This window comes from Eleutherodactylus coqui, chromosome 7 (genome assembly GCF_035609145.1).
Source record: "Eleutherodactylus coqui strain aEleCoq1 chromosome 7, aEleCoq1.hap1, whole genome shotgun sequence".
NCBI lineage: Eukaryota > Metazoa > Chordata > Amphibia > Anura > Eleutherodactylidae > Eleutherodactylus > Eleutherodactylus coqui.
The window spans coordinates 38,526,192-38,546,030 of record NC_089843.1 but is presented as its reverse complement, the minus strand read 5'-3'; the positions used below and the strand labels follow the sequence as shown (position 1 = coordinate 38,546,030).

The 19,839-nt window shown below is 40.1% G+C and overlaps 1 protein-coding gene across 1 annotated transcript in view; it reads left to right on the top strand.

Moving 5' to 3' along the window:
* Positions 1–19,839, top strand: part of ADRA1D (adrenoceptor alpha 1D) — a 127,944-nt gene that overhangs the window by 30,369 nt on the left and 77,736 nt on the right. The window lies entirely within an intron of this gene.

Genomic DNA, 19,839 nt, shown 5'->3' with positions numbered 1-19,839 from the left:
AGAACCTAGAGGTCCCCTGGTTTTCAGCATTCAACTTCTCCAATTAGGATTTGGTCTTAGCTGTTGGGCCTCAGGCTGGTACTCCCAAAGTAGTCTCAGTACAATGGCAGCTGACACACAGAGGTTAGAGGCACTGTACCGCAGTACAGGCAGAGACGTAGTCGATACTCAGGCTGAGGTCAGGATAGGTGGAGTTGTAGTATAAATGGTGAGACAGGCAGAAGGTGAGGGCACGTGGCAATTGGGCAAAATATAGTCAACTACGAAACCAGGGTCAGCACAGGAGAAGATTGGAAGACCAGGTAAACAGACACAGGTCAGAACTAGGAATCAGGCAAGAATCAGAAATACCCTTGCAGGAACAAATAGAATCTATTGCTCAGGCATCCTCTGGAGGTGACTACCTGACACAAAATGTGCGTTAGTATGCATTGCTAGTCTAAGACACTACATGCTACTCTGATTGTCCAATGCTGCTCAAGTAGGCAACACTGGCCAATCAAAGCAGCATGTAGTATCTTAGACTAATAATGCTAACTAATGCAAAGTGCGCATCAGGTAGTAAGAGAAGTGGTGTGGCCACCTTTGTTTATCTAGGACCAGAGGGTTGCTTTAAATGTAGTGAATAGGTTTCTAAAATACAAAAATACTCTATTGAAAGGGATCCCAGATGATATGTTGATCATCCCAGCGAAGTGATCAGCTGGGTGAACTCATCGGTTCAGTGTTTCATTTTTATGTCGCGGGAGGTGGTATCGCGAGGCAGGTTCAGGACATGATGCAGCAGGAGGAGTTACAAAAATGTTCAATATTTATTTAGGAGCAGAAAACTGTAAATAATAGTATATTAGCAAGTAAATGACCAACATTTACCATGGAAGTACCTAGGCTAACTACGGCTAACTAAATCCTAGGATTAACAATACGATATGCACAATAATACTGTCAAAGCATTGTCAATAATACTGAATGAAGATTAATCCTGTAGAACAGATATATAAATCACACAACGTAATGTGCAGTTTCACCTAAGAATGGGTTAACACTCAAGTATTAGCAACACAGCTGCTGAAACACAGCGTTCAAATCCCAATCGATATGTCTCTATTGCTTAGGCTTGTATCTCTGTGACACTATCCCAGTTTGTAACTTCAAGCAATAGAACAGTTCAAGTCTTACACAACAAGCCATGTTTTTTAACTATTTGCATCCCTATGGTGTATACCCATAGCGGTTGCACTGAGGCCAGCCTTACTTACAAGCAGGAATCACCCCTACTACTGACTCAGGCTTGTCCCAAGTCATGAAAGCAAATTTACTGTGCAATCCTCCTCGACTCCAGGTTGCAATCAATCATCTCCACCAGGCTGTGGCTACAACCTGGCTACTTTCTCTTGCTTGGTAGCAAGCAGACTCAGGGTTCTATGGCCAGTGCTCTCTGCTCTCCAAACAGCCCCTCTTCATCCAGGGGTCCAGGCTCCTGCTGCACTTTCCATCCTCTCTCTCCAGCAGCAGCTCCTCTGCGGACTGTTGCACCTCAGTATCCTCAGCAGCACCCCTACTCACCAAAACAGCTGCTGTGGCGCAGCAGACAATTTATTTCATAGAGCGCTTGCGGGGCAACAGGAAAGTTCAGGCTCATTCTCTGGGGGCTTGGGCGTAAACCCTTCAGCATCACTGGTACTGACAATTTCTGGTGCTTCATGTGTCACAAGCTTCTGCGGTGCACTTGATTCTGGCGCAAGGGCAATCTTCTCCCTCACGTTGCTTCCAAGCCTGATCTGATAGGGGTTTGAGCCAAGCATGGCCAAAGAGGTAGTTTGCCAGAGCAGCTGGAAGCAGCTACAGTAAGAAAAGAGAGTGGGGCATCGCTACCCCTCTTATACCTTAGCGCCACCACTAGGCAGATGACCAATTGCATAGTACCTAGTGATCTATCCATATAATGAACATATATAGCGAGTCCTCCAAAGCCCGAGAAACTTCTTGTAACCACTCTCTCTCTGTTCTATCTGTAGGCATGCAATTACCATGTTGATATCCTCAATTAAATAGTATTTAGAACCATCTGCTTTGAATGTGTTTGGATTAGACAAATTATTCAGCATGGGGCACCAGTTTCGGAAAGCTCTTGGGTTGAATGAGTGCAGTCACGTTGGTCACTATTGATTTAGTCAATGTTGTTGAGAGTTGTACTCTTGTTTATTCATCTTTAATCAGCCACGAAAAAGTAATAGAATGGAAAGCTGCAGAGTCCTTTCAGCAAGCAATAAATGTTTTTATGATATGCGTGTCCCGCAGCTCCGTAAATCACTCCCAAGCACAATGCGTTATGTACTTTTGGAAACCTCGAACACTGTAATTAGTGAGTGACCCACATTAGACAGAGATGACTTCAGAATACAAATACAGCAGGCGTCACAGTGATTGGTGAGCGGGAGGCTCATTGGAATGCTCTAGCAGGTCTGGCTGACAATAAATTGCCTTCTACTGCAGCCTCTTGGCTAAATCCTTGGCAACAATCAATCTGGGGCTTTGAAAAGGGAAGATTAAATGCAAGGAAAGACCTTCGATTCATCTATTTTTAAGCATCCTCGAAATGAATTCAAAGGGGTTTGCTATAAAAAGTTCCAAAAAAAGTTTTGGCAATACGAAGATTTTTTTTTCTTCTATGCTATAAGAAGCATCTTCAAGAGATGGTATACATAAAAGCTTCTGCCAGGAGTTATGAAACTTCTGCTTCAGCTAGGACATTGAGAAGCAGTATCATTTTATAAACCCTATTTGCTCAGTACTGTCTGGATGGAGTTCTCAAAAGTTTATAAGTAGTAAATTGGAGGCAGGAAAGACAACAAGACAAGAACATCTGCCATGCATTGATATGTGGTGCAAGTCATTGCATAACTTCCCAGACCATCATTCAAGTAGTTTCACAATATGTTAGACTCAATGTGTTCGAAACGCGACAGCGGCCAATAGCTCTAAATGAGAGAGTGGTGTTACTTATAGCAGCCAACCAGCTTCTTGACAGGTCCAGGGCTGACCGCCTTAAACTAGAACATCCGATAAACATGCTAATTAAGACCAATCACCTCATCTGCTCAGTGACCCACAAAGTACCCATTTGTGACAATCAATCACCACCTATCTATAGATGCCATAGACCTGTCACTCAACTGCTTTCTAGGCACCATGTTGATGCATCTACAGTGGTGCTTGAAAGTTTGTGAACTCTTCAAAATGTACCATATTTCTGCTTATATTTGACCTAAAACTACATCCGATTTTCACACATGTCCGAAAAGTAGATCAAGAGAACAAAATCAAAGAAATGAGTCAAAAATATTAAACTTGGTCATTTATTTAAGGAAAATGATCCAATATCACATGTCTGTGTGTGACAAAAGTATGTGAACCTTTACTTTCATTATCTTGTATGACCCCCTTTGCAGCAATAGCTGCATCTAAGCGTTTCCGGTAATTGTTGATTAGTCCTGCACATCGGCTTGGAAAAGTTTTAGCCCATTCCTCTTTATAAAATAGCTTCAACTCAGTTACATTGGTGGGTTTGCTCCCATGATCTGATCGCTATAGGCCTTTCCACAACTATTCTATAGGATTACGGTCAAGACTTTGACTTGGCCATTCCAAAACCTTAACTTTTTTCTTCAATCATTCTTTTGTAGAATGACTTGTGTGCTTGGGGTTGTGGTCTTGCTATCTGACCCATGTTCTCTCAAGATTCAGATGTCCTGACAATTTTCTTTAGAATTTGCTGGTATGATTCAGAATTAATTATTTAATCAATGATGGCGAGCCATCTTGGCCTAGATGCAGCAAAAGAGTCCTAAACCATGATACTATCACTACTGTGTTTCACAAATTGTATGAGGTTTTCATGCTATATTACAATGCTTTTCTTTCTCCAAACATATGCTTCTAAGCCAGAAATATCAATTTTGGTTCCATCTACCCACAACACATTGCTCCAATAGCCTTCTGGCTTGTCCATGTGATCTATAGCAAAGTGCAGACAGGGAGCAATGTTCTTTTTGGGGAGCAGCAGCTTTTTTCTTACAGTCCTGCTATGCACACCATTGTTGTTCAGTGTCCTCCTGATAATATTTGTCTTACAGATCATTTGGAATTCCACTTTTCATTTCAAAAATTAGATCACAACCACTAATAATAAGACCCTGAGTCCATGATGGTCCTTATCTGCTATTTTCTAGATGTCTCTTAGAATCATAAAACTATAGAGTTGGAAAGACCTTCAGGGTCATCGAGTCCAACCCCTGCTCAATGCAGAATTCACTAAATAGTCTGTCCAGCCTATGTTTGAAAGCTTCCATTGAACTGACCATCTCCTATGGCAACCCATTCCAAACATTGATCACCCTCTCCTCCCTTTCACTTTTATCCTGTTGCTTCTAGTCTTTTCCTTGTGGAAAATAGAATATGGTTTAAGCCTCTACACCATGACAGCCCTTCAGATATTCTATTTTGCAAGCTAAACATTCCCAGGTCCTTTAATCATTCCTCATAGGACATGGTTTGCAGACCACTTACCATCTTGGTAACCCTTCTCTGAATTAGCAAAGTTTGTTAATGTCTTTTGAACCCTTTGCAATCCAATTTTGGATACAGGGTTTCCTAGGGGGCTTTCTCATTCTGCCATTATACAATGGCGCCATTTGCTGCTACGACCAGTGCTGCGGTATGGGACATACTGGAAAGTCCCCCGACAACAGAGCGACCAGTAATATACAGTAAGAATATCCTGCCAGACATATAACTACCATATAACTAAAATATAACAACTATAATATAATACTACCCCCTATATTCAGGAATATAACTACTATAATACTGCCCCCTATGTGCATGAATATAACTACTATAATACTGCCTCCTATGTACCAGAATATAACTACTATAATACAGCACCTATGTACAAAAACATAATTACTATAATACTGCCCCCTATGTACAAGAATATAACTACTATAATATTGCTCCCATGTACAAGAATATAACTACTATAATACTGCCCCTATGTACAGGAATATAATTACTGTAATACTACTCACTATGTACAAAAATATAACTACTATAATACTGCTCCTATGTACAAGAATATAACTACTATAATACTGCCCCTATGTTCAAGAATATAACTACTATAACACTGCTCCCTATGTACAAGAATATAACTCCTATAACACTGCTCCCTATGTACCAGAATATAACTACTATAATACTGCCCCTTGTACAAGAATATAACTACTATAATACTGCCCCCTATGTACATGAATATAACTACTATAATACTGCCTCCTATGTACAAGAATATAACTACTATAATACTGCTCACTATGTACAAGAATATAACTACTATAATACTGCTCTTATGTACAAGAATATAGCTACTATAATACTGCCCCCTTTGTACTAGAATATAACTATTATAATACTGCCCCCTTTGTACAAGAATATAAATACTATAATACTGCCCACTATGTACAAGAATATAACTACTATAATACTGCCCCTTGTACAAGAATATAACTACTATAATACTGCTCCTATGTACAAGAATATAACTATTATAATACTGCCCCCTATGAACAAGAATATAACTACTATAATACTTCCCCTATGTGCAAGAATATAACTACTATAATACTGCCCCCTATGTAACAGAATATAACTACTATAATACTGCTCCCCTATGTACAAGAATATAACTACTATAATACTGCTCCCTACATACAAGAATATAACTACTATTTTATTTCCCCCTACGTACAAGTATTTAACTACTGTACTACTGCCCACTACGTACAAGAATATAGCTACTAAAATACTGCCCCCTATGTACAAGAATAAAACTACTATAATACTGTTCCCTATGTACAAGAATAAAACTACTATAATAATGTCCCCTATGTACAAGAATATAACTACTATAATACTGCCTCCGTATGTACAAGAATATAACTCCTATAATACTGCTTCCTACGTACAAGAATATAACTACTATAATACTGCCCCTATGTACAAGAATATAACTACTATAATACTGCCTCATATGTACAAGATTATAACTACTATAATACTGCCCCCTTTGTACAAGAATTTAACTACTATAATACTGCTCCCTATGTACAAGAATATAACTACTATAATACTGCCCCCTATGTACAAGAATATAACTACTATAATACTGCCTCCCTGTGTACAAGAATATAACTACTAGAGATGAGCGAGCGTACTCGGAAAAGCACTACTCGCTCGAGTAATTTGCTTTATCCGAGTATCGCTGTGCTCGGGTCTGAAGATTCGGGTGCCGGCACGGAGCGGGGAGCTGCATGGGAGAGCGGGGAGGAACAGAGGTAAGATCTTTCTCTCCCTCTCTCCCGCCCGCTCTCCCCTGCTACCTGCTGCGACTCACCTGTCAGCCGCAGCGGCACCCGAATCTTCAGACCCGAGCACAGCGGTACTCGGGTAAAGCAAATTACTCGAGCGAGTAGTGCTTTTCCGAGTACGCTCGCTCATCTCTAATAACTACTATAATACTGCTCCTTATGTACAAGAATATCACTACTATAATACTGCCTCCTATTTACAAGAATATAACTACTATAATACTGCCCCCTATGTACAAGATTATAACAGCTATAATACTGCCTCCCTGTGTACAAGAATATAACTACTATAATACTGGCCCCTATGTACAAGAATATAACTACTATAATACTGCTCCCTATGTACAAGAATATAACTACTATAATACTGCCCCCTATGTAGAAGGATATAACTACTATCATATTGCCTCCTATGTACAAGAATATAACTACTATAATACTGCCTCCTATGTACAGGAATATAACTACTATAATACTGCCCCCTATGTACAAGAATATAAGTACTATAATACTGCCTCCTTTGTACAAGTATATAACTACTATAATACTGCCTCTATGTACAAGAATATAACTACTATAATACTGCTCCTATGTACAAGAATATAACTACTATAATACTGCTCCTATATACAAGAATATAACTACTATAATACTTCCCCCTCTGTACAAGAATATAACTTCTATAATACTGCTCCCTATGTACAAGAATATAACTATTATAATACTGCCCCCTATGTACAAGAATATAACTACTATAATACTGCCCACTATGTACAAGAATAAAACTACTAAAATACTGCTGCCTATGTACAACAATATAACTACTATAATACTGCCCCATATGTACAAGAATATAACTACTATAATACTGCCCCCTATGTACCAGAATATAACAGCTATAATACTGCCTCCCTGTGTACAAGAATATAACTACTATAATACTGCTCCCTATGTACAAGAATATCACTATTTTAATACTGCCTCCTATGTACAAGAATATAACTACTATAATACTGCCCCCTATGTACAAGAATATAACTCCTATAATACTGCTCCCTATGTACAAGACTATAACTACTATAATACTGCCCCCTATGTACAAGAATATATCTTCTATAATACTGCTCCTATGTACAAGAATATAACTACTATAATACTGCCCCCTCTGTACAAGAATATAACTTCTATAATACTGCCGCTATGTACAAGAATATAACTTCTGTAATACTGCTCCCTATGTACAAGAATATAACTACTATAATACTGCCCCCTATGTACAAGAATATAACTCCTATAATACTGCTCCCTATGTACAAGAATATAATTACTATAATACTGCCCCGTATGTAGAAGAATATAACTACTATAATACTGTCCCCTATCTACAAGAATATAACTACTATAATACTGCCTCCTATGTACAAGTATATAACTACTATAATACAGCCTCTATGTACAAGAATATAACTACTATAATACTGCCTCTATGTACAAGAATATAACTACTATAATACTGCCTCCCTATATACAAGAATATACCTACTATAATACTGCCTATGTACACGAATATAACTACTATAATACTGCCTCGTATGTAGAAGAATATAACTACTATCATACTGCCTCCTATGTACAAGAATATAACTACTATAATACTGCCTCCTATGTACAAGAATATAACTACTATAATACTGCCTCCTATGTACAAGAATATAACTATATAATACTGCCCCCTATGTACAAGAATATAACTACTATAAAACTGCCTCTTATGTACAAGTATATAACTACTATAATACTGCCTCTATGTACAAGAATATATCTACTATAATACTGCTCCTATGTACAAGAATATAACTACTATAATACTGCCCACTATGTACAAGAATATAACTACTATAATACTGCCTCCTATGTACAAGACTGTAACTACTATAATACTGCCCCCTATGTACAAGAATATATCTTCTATAATACTGCTCCTATGTACAAGAATATAACTACTATAATACTGCCCCCTCTGTACAAGAATATAACTTCTATAATACTGCCGCTATGTACAAGAATATAACTTCTGTAATACTGCTCCCTATGTACAAGAATATAACTACTATAATACTGCCCCCTATGTACAAGAATATAACTCCTATAATACTGCTCCCTATGTACAAGAATATAATTACTATAATACTGCCCCGTATGTAGAAGAATATAACTACTATCATACTGCTCCCTATGTACAAGAATATAACTACTATAATACTGCCTCCTATGTACAAGAAAATAACTACTATAATACTGCCCCGTATGTACAAGAATATAACTACTATAATACTGCCTCCTGTGTACAAGTATATAACCACTATAATACTGCCTCTATGTACAAGAATATAACTACTATCATACTGCTCCCTATGTACAAGAATATAACTACTATAATACTGCCTCCTATGTACAAGAATATAACTACTATAATACTGCCCCCTATGTACAAGAATATAACTACTATAATACTGCCTCCTGTGTACAAGTATATAACCACTATAATACTGCCTCTATGTACAAGAATATAACTACTATAATACTGCCTCTATGTACAAGAATATAACTACTATAATACTGCCTCCCTATATACAAGAATATAACTACTATAATACTGCCCCGTATGTAGAAGAATATAACTACTATCATACTGCCCCGTATGTAGAAGAATATAACTACTATCATACTGCCCCGTATGTAGAAGAATATAACTACTATCATACTGCCTCCTATGTACAAGAATATAACTACTTTAATACTGCCCCCTATGTACAAGAATATAACTCCTATAATACTGCTCCCTATGTACAAGAATATAACTACTATAATACTGCCCCGTATGTAGAAGAATATAACTACTATCATACTGCCTCCTATGTACAAGAATATAACTACTATAATACTGCCTCCTATGTACAAGAATATAACTACAATAATACTGCCTCCTATGTACAAGAATATAACTACTATAATACTGCCCCCTATGTACAAGAATATAACTACTATAATACTGCCCCCTGTGTACAAGAATATAACTACTATAATACTACCCCCTATGTACAAGAATATAACTACTATAATACTGCCCCCTATGTACAAGAATATAACTACTATAATACTGCCTCCTATGTACAAGAATATAACTACTATAATACTGCCCCCTATGTACAAGAATATAACTACTATAATACTGCCCCCTATGTACAAGAATATAACTACTATAATACTGCCCCCTATGTACAAGAATATAACTACTATAATACTGCCCCCTATGTACAAGAATATAACTACTATAATACTGCTCCTATGTACAAGAATATAACTACTATAATACTGCCTCCTATGTACAAGTATATAACTACTATAATACTGCCTCTATGTAGAAGAATATATCTACTATAATACTGTCCCCTATGTACAAGAATATAACTACTATAATACTGCCCCTATGTACAACAATATAACTACTATAATACTGCCCCCTCTGTACAAGAATATAACTTCTATAATACTGTCCCCTATGTACAAGAATATAACTACTATAATACTGCTCCTCTGTACAAGAATATAACTACTATAATACTGCCCCCTATGTATAAGAATATAACTACTATAATACTGCCTCCTATGTATAAGAAAATAACTACTATAATACTGCCCCGTATGTACAAGAATATAACTACTATAATACTGCCTCCTGTGTACAAGTATATAACCACTATAATACTGCCTCTATGTACAAGAATATAACTACTATCATACTGCTCCCTATGTCCAAGAATATAACTACTATAATACTGCTCCCTATGTACAAAAATATAACTACTATAATACTGCCCCGTATGTAGAAGAATATAACTACTATCATACTGCCTCCTATGTACAAGAATATAACTACTATAATACTGCCTCCTATGTACAAGAATATAACTACTATAATACTGCCTCCTATGTACAAGAATATAACTACTATAATACTGCCCCCTATGTACAAGAATATAACTACTATAATACTGCCCCCTGTGTACAAGAATATAACTACTATAATATTACCCCCTATGTACAAGAATATAACTACTATAATACTGCCCCCTATGTACAAGAATATAACTACTATAATACTGCCTCCTATGTACAAGAATATAACTACTATAATACTGCCCCCTATGTACAAGAATATAACTACTATAATACTGCCCCCTATGTACAAGAATATAACTACTATAATACTGCCCCCTATGTACAAGAATATAACTACTATAATACTGCTCCTATGTACAAGAATATAACTACTATAATACTGCCTCCTATGTACAAGTATATAACTACTATAATACTGCCTGTATGTAGAAGAATATATCTACTACAATACTGCCCCCTATGTACAAGAATATAACTACTATAATACTGCCCCTATGTACAACAATATAACTACTATAATACTGCCCCCTGTGTACAAGAATATAACTTCTATAATACTGCCCCCTATGTATAAGAATATAACTACTATAATACTGCCCCCTATGTATAAGAATATAACTACTATAATACTGCCTCCTGTGTACAAGTATATAACCACTATAATACTGCCTCTATGTACAAGAATATAACTACTATCATACTGCTCCCTATGTACAAGAATATAACTACTATAATACTGCCTCCTATGTAGAAGAATATAATTACTATAATACTGCTCCCTATGTACAAGAATATAACTACTATAATACTGCCCCGTATGTAGAAGAATATAACTACTATCATACTGCCTCCTATGTACAAGAATATAACTACTATAATACTGCCTCCTATGTACAAGAATATAACTACTATAATACTGCCTCCTATGTACAAGAATATAACTACTATAATACTGCCCCCTATGTACAAGAATATAACTACTATAATACTGCCCCCTGTGTACAAGAATATAACTACTATAATACTACCCCCTATGTACAAGAATATAACTACTATAATACTGCCCCCTATGTACAAGAATATAACTACTATAATACTGCTCCTCTGTACAAGAATATAACTACTATAATACTGCCCCCTATGTATAAGAATATAACTACTATAATACTGCCCCCTATGTATAAGAATATAACTACTATAATACTGCCCCCTATGTACAAGAATATAACTACTATAATACTGCCCCCTATGTACAAGAATATAACTACTATAATACTGCTCCCCTATGTACAAGAATATAACTACTATAATACTGCTTCCTATGTACAAGAATATAACTACTATAATACTGCCCCCTATATTCAGGAATATAACTACTACTGTACTGCCCTAATGGATATAAATACGTATGTGAACTAACGTTTAGTAGCCCTCTAACAAGTATGGTTTAACAAGCATCGTTGTGCTGTTACCTCGTCATTGGCTTTGTTGCTGTGGATGAGAGAATCCTCATTTGCTTTGAATTGGTGAAGACATTCTTCATCCACAGGATGAGTTTCAAACATGTATATCAGTATGAAATATGACATTGTCTTTGCAGGAAAAAAAATTGCTGCTCTTCAAAGTCGTGTTTTACGTAAAATCTTCCGCGCAGCAGAATTTTCCAGTGACAGTCGCTAAGCTGCAGGAATAATGAGTACATCTGTCAATGTGCTGTAGGCCCTGGCGATACAGCCTTCTTATCTAACCTGTTTGGAAGTCTGCAGAGGCGTCCATCACCAAGTGCAGCAGAGCTCTGTCTTATTATCTGTCCTCTGTCTGCTTATTATATCGTTTGTTTAGTAGTAGGGAGTGTTATAGTCCATAAAGGCTTGACATTAATAGTTTGAGACCATAATTTATGTCAGTTTAGGTCCCCTTGCCAGATATTCTCTATATAGGTGGAAGCAAGGAACTCTGGCTCTACAGCAGACTCCTATGTGAGGAGACAGCAACTTCTCACCAGGACAGATAACTTTGTCCTGAAGCCAGTGCCTCTTCACCACCCATAGTTATGTCTCTGGTTGACTCAACATCCAACGCTTAACTGGTTTTCCCGTGATTAGATGGTGCAGACTTGTTATCTAGTAACCAGGCTTCCATTTTGTGCGCCCAGGCATATAATTGATGACCAAGTTCATCATCCCCTTGGCTAGTGTTGAGCAAACTTTTGAAAAGTTTGGTCTGACCAGTTCGCTGAAGTTCTGTAAAAAGATCATTTAAGTGTGAATTAAGGCAGATGATTCAGAATCTCACCAACAACCCGAAAAAAACATTTGTTTTCCTCTTGTGGCTCAGTAGTTAGCACTGTTGCCTTGCAGTGCTGGGGTCCTAGGTTGAAATCTGACTGAGGACAACATCTGCATGGGGTTTGTCACCTATTAGTATGTTTTTGGAGAATATACAAACCATGCGATTGTTGTCCTTGGTCAGATTTAATCTAGAACCCCAGTACTGCAAGTCAACAGTCAGAACCACTGAGCTACTATGCTTCTTCTTCCTGAATAAATGCATGTCCTGTATAAACAAAGGTGATTGTTATGAGGAATAAACCCATAAAAAAAACCCATAGATGCTGTCCTTCATCAGATTTGAACCTAGGAAGCCTGCACTGCAAGGCAACAGTGCTAAGACACCATGATTCTTCCTCCTTCTCCACCATAAATATATATGCTATATAAATAAAGGTGAATATTATTAGGAATGAACTCACACAAACACAGGGAGAACATACAGGCTCCATGCAGATGTTCTCCTTCATCAGATTAAACCTAGGCCCTTAGCACTCCAGCACAGCCATGCTAAGTACGAAGTCACAATGCTCTACTTCCTTCTTCCTCCTTTTCCTGGGTTCGGACAGGACAGATCACTCAACGTTCGAACCGAACTTTCTTCAACTTTACTGAGAACTGAGCTTTTAGCAAAGTTCGACCCGAAAGAGGGTTTGACTGGCTATGGTTCACTCTACACTACCTGTGGCCTTTATTGAGATGCCATAGATGACTCTGAAACGCGTTCTCTACATGTTTCTGTGATCAAGCACAATTTTTAATAATAAAACAGGAATTGTGCACACAAGGATGTATTCCCGATTAGAGATGAGCGAACCTACTCGGCCACGCCCCTTTTTCACCCAAGCGCTGCAATTTTTGAGTACTTCCGTACACGGGTGAAAAGATTCGGGGGTCGCCGGGGGTGAGTGGGGGGGAGAGGGAGAGAGGGCTCCCCCCTGTTCCCCGCTGCTACCCCCCGCTCCGCCACGCCTCCCCCGCCCCCCGGCGCCCCCCGAATCTTTTCACCCGAGTACGGAAGTACTCGAAAATCGCGGTGCTCGATCGAGTAATTACTCGAAACGAGTATATTCGCTCATCTCTGTTCCCGATCTTTGGGATGTATTTCTTATAAGAAGCCACAATGACCAGAAGGCTGTTTAGTCACCTGTAAGCATACCTGTGAAGGGAATGAGGAGAAGCAGACCAGAGTAAGGTGGGACTTTACTTATTACTCAAACAATAAATCTTGGTTGGTGAGTTTTTCAGTAATACAGTCACTTAAAAGAATCAGCGTTACAGTTACTTAAACTCAACCCACAGTTAAAGGCTCTTTTAGACAGGATGGGTGCCAGGCAAACAATGCCTGTCACCCGTCCCTGCACATACTCGTTCTCGTGCACCTGCATGGAAGCTAGTATCGCTGGCTCACAGCGGGTTGGCTGCAGGAGATTTCTCTCCTTGTGCTCCTCTCCATTGACAGAACACAGTGGCTGTTCAGTACTGAACGGCCGCTATTTACACTGAACAATGAGCAATCATCTCATCGTCCATTGTTTATGCTGCATAAACGATGAGCTAATCGCTGATCACTCAGTGTAAATAGCAGACTTCAGTACTGCACGGCCAAAATGTTAAAGGGGTTGTCCCGCGGCAGCAAGTGGGTCTATACACTTCTGTATGGCCATATTAATGCACTTTGTAATGTACATTGTGCATTAATTATGAGCCATACAGAAGTTATCAAAAGTTTTACACTTACCTGCTCCGTTGCTGGCGTCCTCGTCTCCATGGTGCCGACTAATTTTCGGCCTCCGATGGCCAAATTAGCCGCGCTTGCGCAGTCTGGGTCTTCTGCTGTCTTCTATGGGGCCGCTCGTGCAGAATGCCGGCTCCGTGTAGCTCCGCCCCGTCACGTGCCGATTCCAGCCAATCAGGAGGCTGGAATCGGCAATGGACCGCACAGAAGCCCTGCGGTCCACAGAGAGACAGGATCCCGGCGGCCATCTTCAGCAGGTGAGTATGAAGACGCCGGACCGCCGGGATTCGGGTAAGTACTACCCGGTGTGTTTTTTTAACCCCTGCATCGGGGTTGTCTTGCGCCGAACGGGGGGGGGGGGGGGGTTAAAAAAAAAAAAAAACCGTTTCAGCGCGGGACAACCCCTTTAAGTCAATGGAGAGGGGTGGGGGAGCACAAGGAGAGAAACCTCCTGCAGCCGCTCTGCTGTGAGCCAGCAATACTAGCACCTGTGCAGGTGCCCAGGAGCTAGTATGTGCGGGGACAAGTGTTGGGCATCGTTTGCCCGACACTCACCACTCCTAAAGGACCTTTAAGAGTCCTGTGACACCATCCAGAACACTTTAGAAACTCTGTTACAGTCCTCTGTACAAGCCCAGACTTGTTGCAACTTGTAGCATTCTTTGCAAATACAATCCTCAGTTACATTGCAAACCAATTTAGTCACACGCTTTCTTAATCACATTGCAGGTCACTTTAATTACACAGTTTCTTAATTGCTCTCAGGCCTCTGAAATAAACACAGTCTCTTAATTATCAGCAACCCTCTCGTGGCTTTGTGGGCTCACATGCAATGCTTGCTATTTACTGTATATGGCTCCCAGTCTCCGCACCAGTTTCATTTTCTCATAGTGGTGGTAATTATGAATGGTACTCTTTTACTGTTGATTGTTCTCAACTGACTCAACCGTTCCTCTAGAGTGCTTGAACCAAAATAACTATGATCGCTACGATAATGCATTGCAGTACATCTTTGTCTGGCATTCAGTTGCCATGGTAACCCATTGGCCCTCCACAATTACATAGTGCTTCCTCTGTGAACCCTTTACATGCCACGATCTACATTGATCATGGCATATAAGGTTTAAAAAGTGGGGATTAGTGTTACCACCAATCCCTGCTGTTACAGCGGTAAGTCAGCTGTCAGTCACAGTAGGCTCTTGCTGCAGGATGTCGCAGAATCACTTCTGAGCCTATGTAATCCATAGGACATAGTTTTAGATCTTGTCACATTAAGTACCATGCGCCCCTTAAGTACCAAGTAACATAAACCTATGCCCTGTGGCGTTTCGGTTACCTAAAAGCATGCAATTCTTCCATTCCCACCCTCAAGTTTACTGTGAACATTTGTTAATAGAGATGAGCGAGCGTACTCGCTAAGGCAAACTATTCCGAATACTTGCCCACTTGTCTCTAAAGAGGGGAGAGCCGGGAGGAACGGGGGGTGATCTCTCTCTTACTCTCCCCCCCTCCCCCCCCCCCCGCTCCTCCCTGCTCACTCCTGCAACTTACCGCTCTGCCCTGCCGGCACCCGAATCTTTAGAGACGAGCGGGCAGGTACTCGCATAAGGCACTACTCGCTCGAGTAGTTTGCCTTAGCGAGTACGCTCGCTCATCTCTATTTGTTAACAGATTCTGAGTGAGATAAACCCCGGTCAACCAAATACAGGATTTTGCTGATATCCCGTTTGCACTGAACTCTTGATTGTTTCCTTACTGTTGTTAACCTGTTTCACATAGAACAAGAGACTGAGTTACTCCGAGTTACTGGGACCTACATTTATAATTACTTGTAGTTGTAATAAAAACTTTATTTGCTTAGCAATGGTGACTCCTGCAGCCCATGTCAACTACCTCCCAAGTCTCTGGGCAACAGCTGCCTATTTCTAGACCCGGCCTTCACCTTAACCTGTGTGGCTGGAACCAGGACCTAAGTCCTTTATGTTGCCCCTGCCCGCATTAGAGGAGAAGGAGAACAGATTCTCTGCCTGCACCCTTGATTCTTCTTCACAGTGCGGTGGCATACTCTTTTGCAAACACCTTCCGCACTTTCTGAACTTCCCATTGACTGCAGAGGTCAGGTGGAAGATCTAGAGGACTTGAGATCATAGAGAGCTGTAATTTGGAGAGCAATTTCAGTGGTACTGAGCCTCGAAACAGACTCCTTTGCCAGAAGAGAGCTGTCAAAGGAGTGAGGAGTCTTAGAGAGCTATGAAGAACGTGCCCTAGAGAATCTGTGTCTGATAGAGAAGGGCAGTAGCACAAGAAAGGAGGTAGCTGGAAGTTGAGGAGCACAGCTCCATAACGCACCAGAACCAACGTCGCTGAAAGAGCAAAGCTGCAGAGAGACCACTACAAAGAATTTATATCATCCTGAAGCTCTGTGAATGAGGTGACCCACAACAAATGTCCAAAGGCACGTCACCTACATTACAATAGTGAACACACTGGACATATGTAAGTGAGGTTGGCCCTCAGGAAAAGACCCGACATGGGCACATGGGTTATGACTTAAAAGTAAGCCTACCAGTTAAAATACACAAGCTCAAGCCAACATCAGAGGAACACATATTCATCCCCCAGTTGTTGACAAGTTGTTTGACAACACTTGCGTTACTTTTTAGCTGTGTGCGGGCTGCCGCCATTGCTGGGTTGAAACGTTGAGTGGTACTACCACATGTTCTACAGTTGAAGTATGTTGCTTATCTTTGTTATTTATAAAGGACTGTTACCATATCATAAAATTTAAGCCTACTCTTAGTTAGACTCAGTTAGCTTGTTTAGCATTTCTGAAGAACTACTTATGTAATAGCAGAGGTTTCTACGGACAACTAATTCTCCAATTTACTTGTTGGAATAGAAAAATATATATTTTTTATAAGCCTTGTGTTCATATCACACCCCTATTCCTGTGTTGCCAGCTCCTACTGTGATACTCGAATATTGCCTAGAATCATATGCTGAACTGGTCAATCTGAAGCAAGCCCTCACCAGGGCGGTGTGTCTCCAGCAGGACTGAAGAAGAGGCAAAGGGCCTCGAAACGTTTTTTGGTGTCTTTATGCTGGATTTTATTTAAATAAAAGAACGACGCCTTTATTCAAATATGTGCACATGTTTCCTAACATAAGTTGCTCCACCCTATCAGTTTTTTGCCCTACTCCTCTCACTCATTGTTTGGCTGGCCAACCAATTGGGTTGCACAGTTACTGATTGGGCAGCACCTGAAACTGTTTCCACGCAGCTCCCTCTACCTCACACGATAAAAACATCTCTTGAAAAAACTGAAATAGAAAAAAAATGAGATTTGGTTTTTCCTCACTGGAGTAGCTCCACCTCCTCCTCCGTTTCTACCCCCCTTATTCTACTCACCAGTCTATAAAGGAACATTGATATGATTAACTATTTATAACCAGTCATGACTTCAAAATGACTTCGGAACTAGAGATGAGCGAGTATACTCGCTAAGGCTAACTACTCGAGCGAGTAGTGCCTTAGCCGAGTATCCTCCCGCTCGTCTGTAAAGATTTAGCTGCCGGCGCGGGTGACAGGTTAGTTGCGGCGGTGAGCAGGGTGGAGCGGGGGGGGGGGAGAGAGGGAGAGAGGGATCTCCCCTCCGTTCCTTCCCGCTCTCCCCTGCCGCCGGCCCCCGAATCTTTAGAGACGAGCGGGAGGATACTCGGCTAAGGCACTACTCGCTCGATTAATGTGCCTTAGCGAGTATACTCGCTCATCTCTATTCGGAACCCAATCACTGAGGTACATGGCTCAATAGAAAAAGAGAGGGCATTACAGGTTACTGATTTTTCACCTCCCGCCAGCCAGTAAAGTCAGTTTTATGGGTGAGATGGTGGAGATGGGTTTTCTTTAAGGCTAGGGCCACATGGCAGGAAAAACCATGCATGTGACTTCTGTTGTAGCCTTTGAGGCAAAAAGTCACATGGTCCAATTACAAAATCAATTTCCATCCCACCATTATGTAATCACATGGTTACAACTGTGGCCACCACTTTCACGTGGCTTTTGTGTAATTTCCCATGAAGCCATCGAATATGCCCAGTCTGATAAGAAGCTCAGGTCAACGCCTTTTTCCCATTATTTTGTCTTTTTTTTCCTAAAATATCTTTTCCAAGAAGGAACTGATCTTCGATTCTTCAATAAGCAGCCAGATGTTCAGACTCTCCCTGTGATTCCCCCTCGGTACACACACATCATTCTTCGTCAACCTTTTTATTAAAAGAATCTATATTGCGCTCTGTGTGATCCAACAGATAGCTGCTGCGTCTCGGGAGAAGCACATTCCTCTCCTTGGTAATTGTTATTTTTCTCTTTTTTTTCTTCTATCTTTATTTCTCCTGCTTAAGGATCGGGGACAGTGAGTCACAGTTTGCGCACTTTCGTTGCCCGCAGACTTTTTCATCTATTTTTAGAATCCCCCTGATAGCAATGGCAAAAGTTCTGATCGCAGCAGGTTACTTCTTTTACAACCACAAATTTAACTACTTGTAAACCAAGAAATAAAGGGGTTGCACAGGACTAGAAAAAAAATGGCTTCTTTCTTCCAAAAGCACCACCACACCTACCCATCGCTTGTGTCGACCAGTCAATGCAGCTCAGCTGCAACATGAAATTCAACCTGTGGAATTTTTTATTTTTAATATTTCCCTTTTTTAATTTTTTATCTTTTAGCAGAAAGGGATTTGATATTTAAAATTTGATCTATTTTTCAGATATGTACAAAATTGCCATTCCATGGTGTCTTTCACAAACTCACCGTTGTAGCCAGAGGCGTAACTTGAAGCTCCTGGGCCCCAATGCAAAACCTGTAACAGGGCCCCCAACTATAATGCTTTATTCACAGTACTGGGCTCCCTATATGGAGAAGAGAGACCTTATGGGCCCCACAAAGCTCCTGGGCCCGGGTGCAACCGCATCCCCTGCAGCCCCTATAGTTACGCCCCTGGTTGTATCAGAGTTTGGCTGTTCTTCACCCACTTTAAGATCCCTACACAGCTATTTCTATTTCAGTTAATGACTGTGTTTCAACCTGCATATGAAAATTATGATCACTATCATCTATTTAGTATCATCGGTTAATCATACACCTGACTATATATACTGTATATATACACACACTGAATGGTCTTTTTATTAAAGACACCAGCCCTTTTATGATTGGAGCTTCCCTGTATGGAAATTATAGCCATGACCCCGGAGTGCAGAATAAAATCATGTAAAAAGTTTTGCGTAGATCAGTTTTAGTGTGAATCCATATTAGATGGAAAAATCCAGTGATCTGAGTGATTTCCAACCAGGCCAAGTCATCGGTGCTAGACTAGCCAG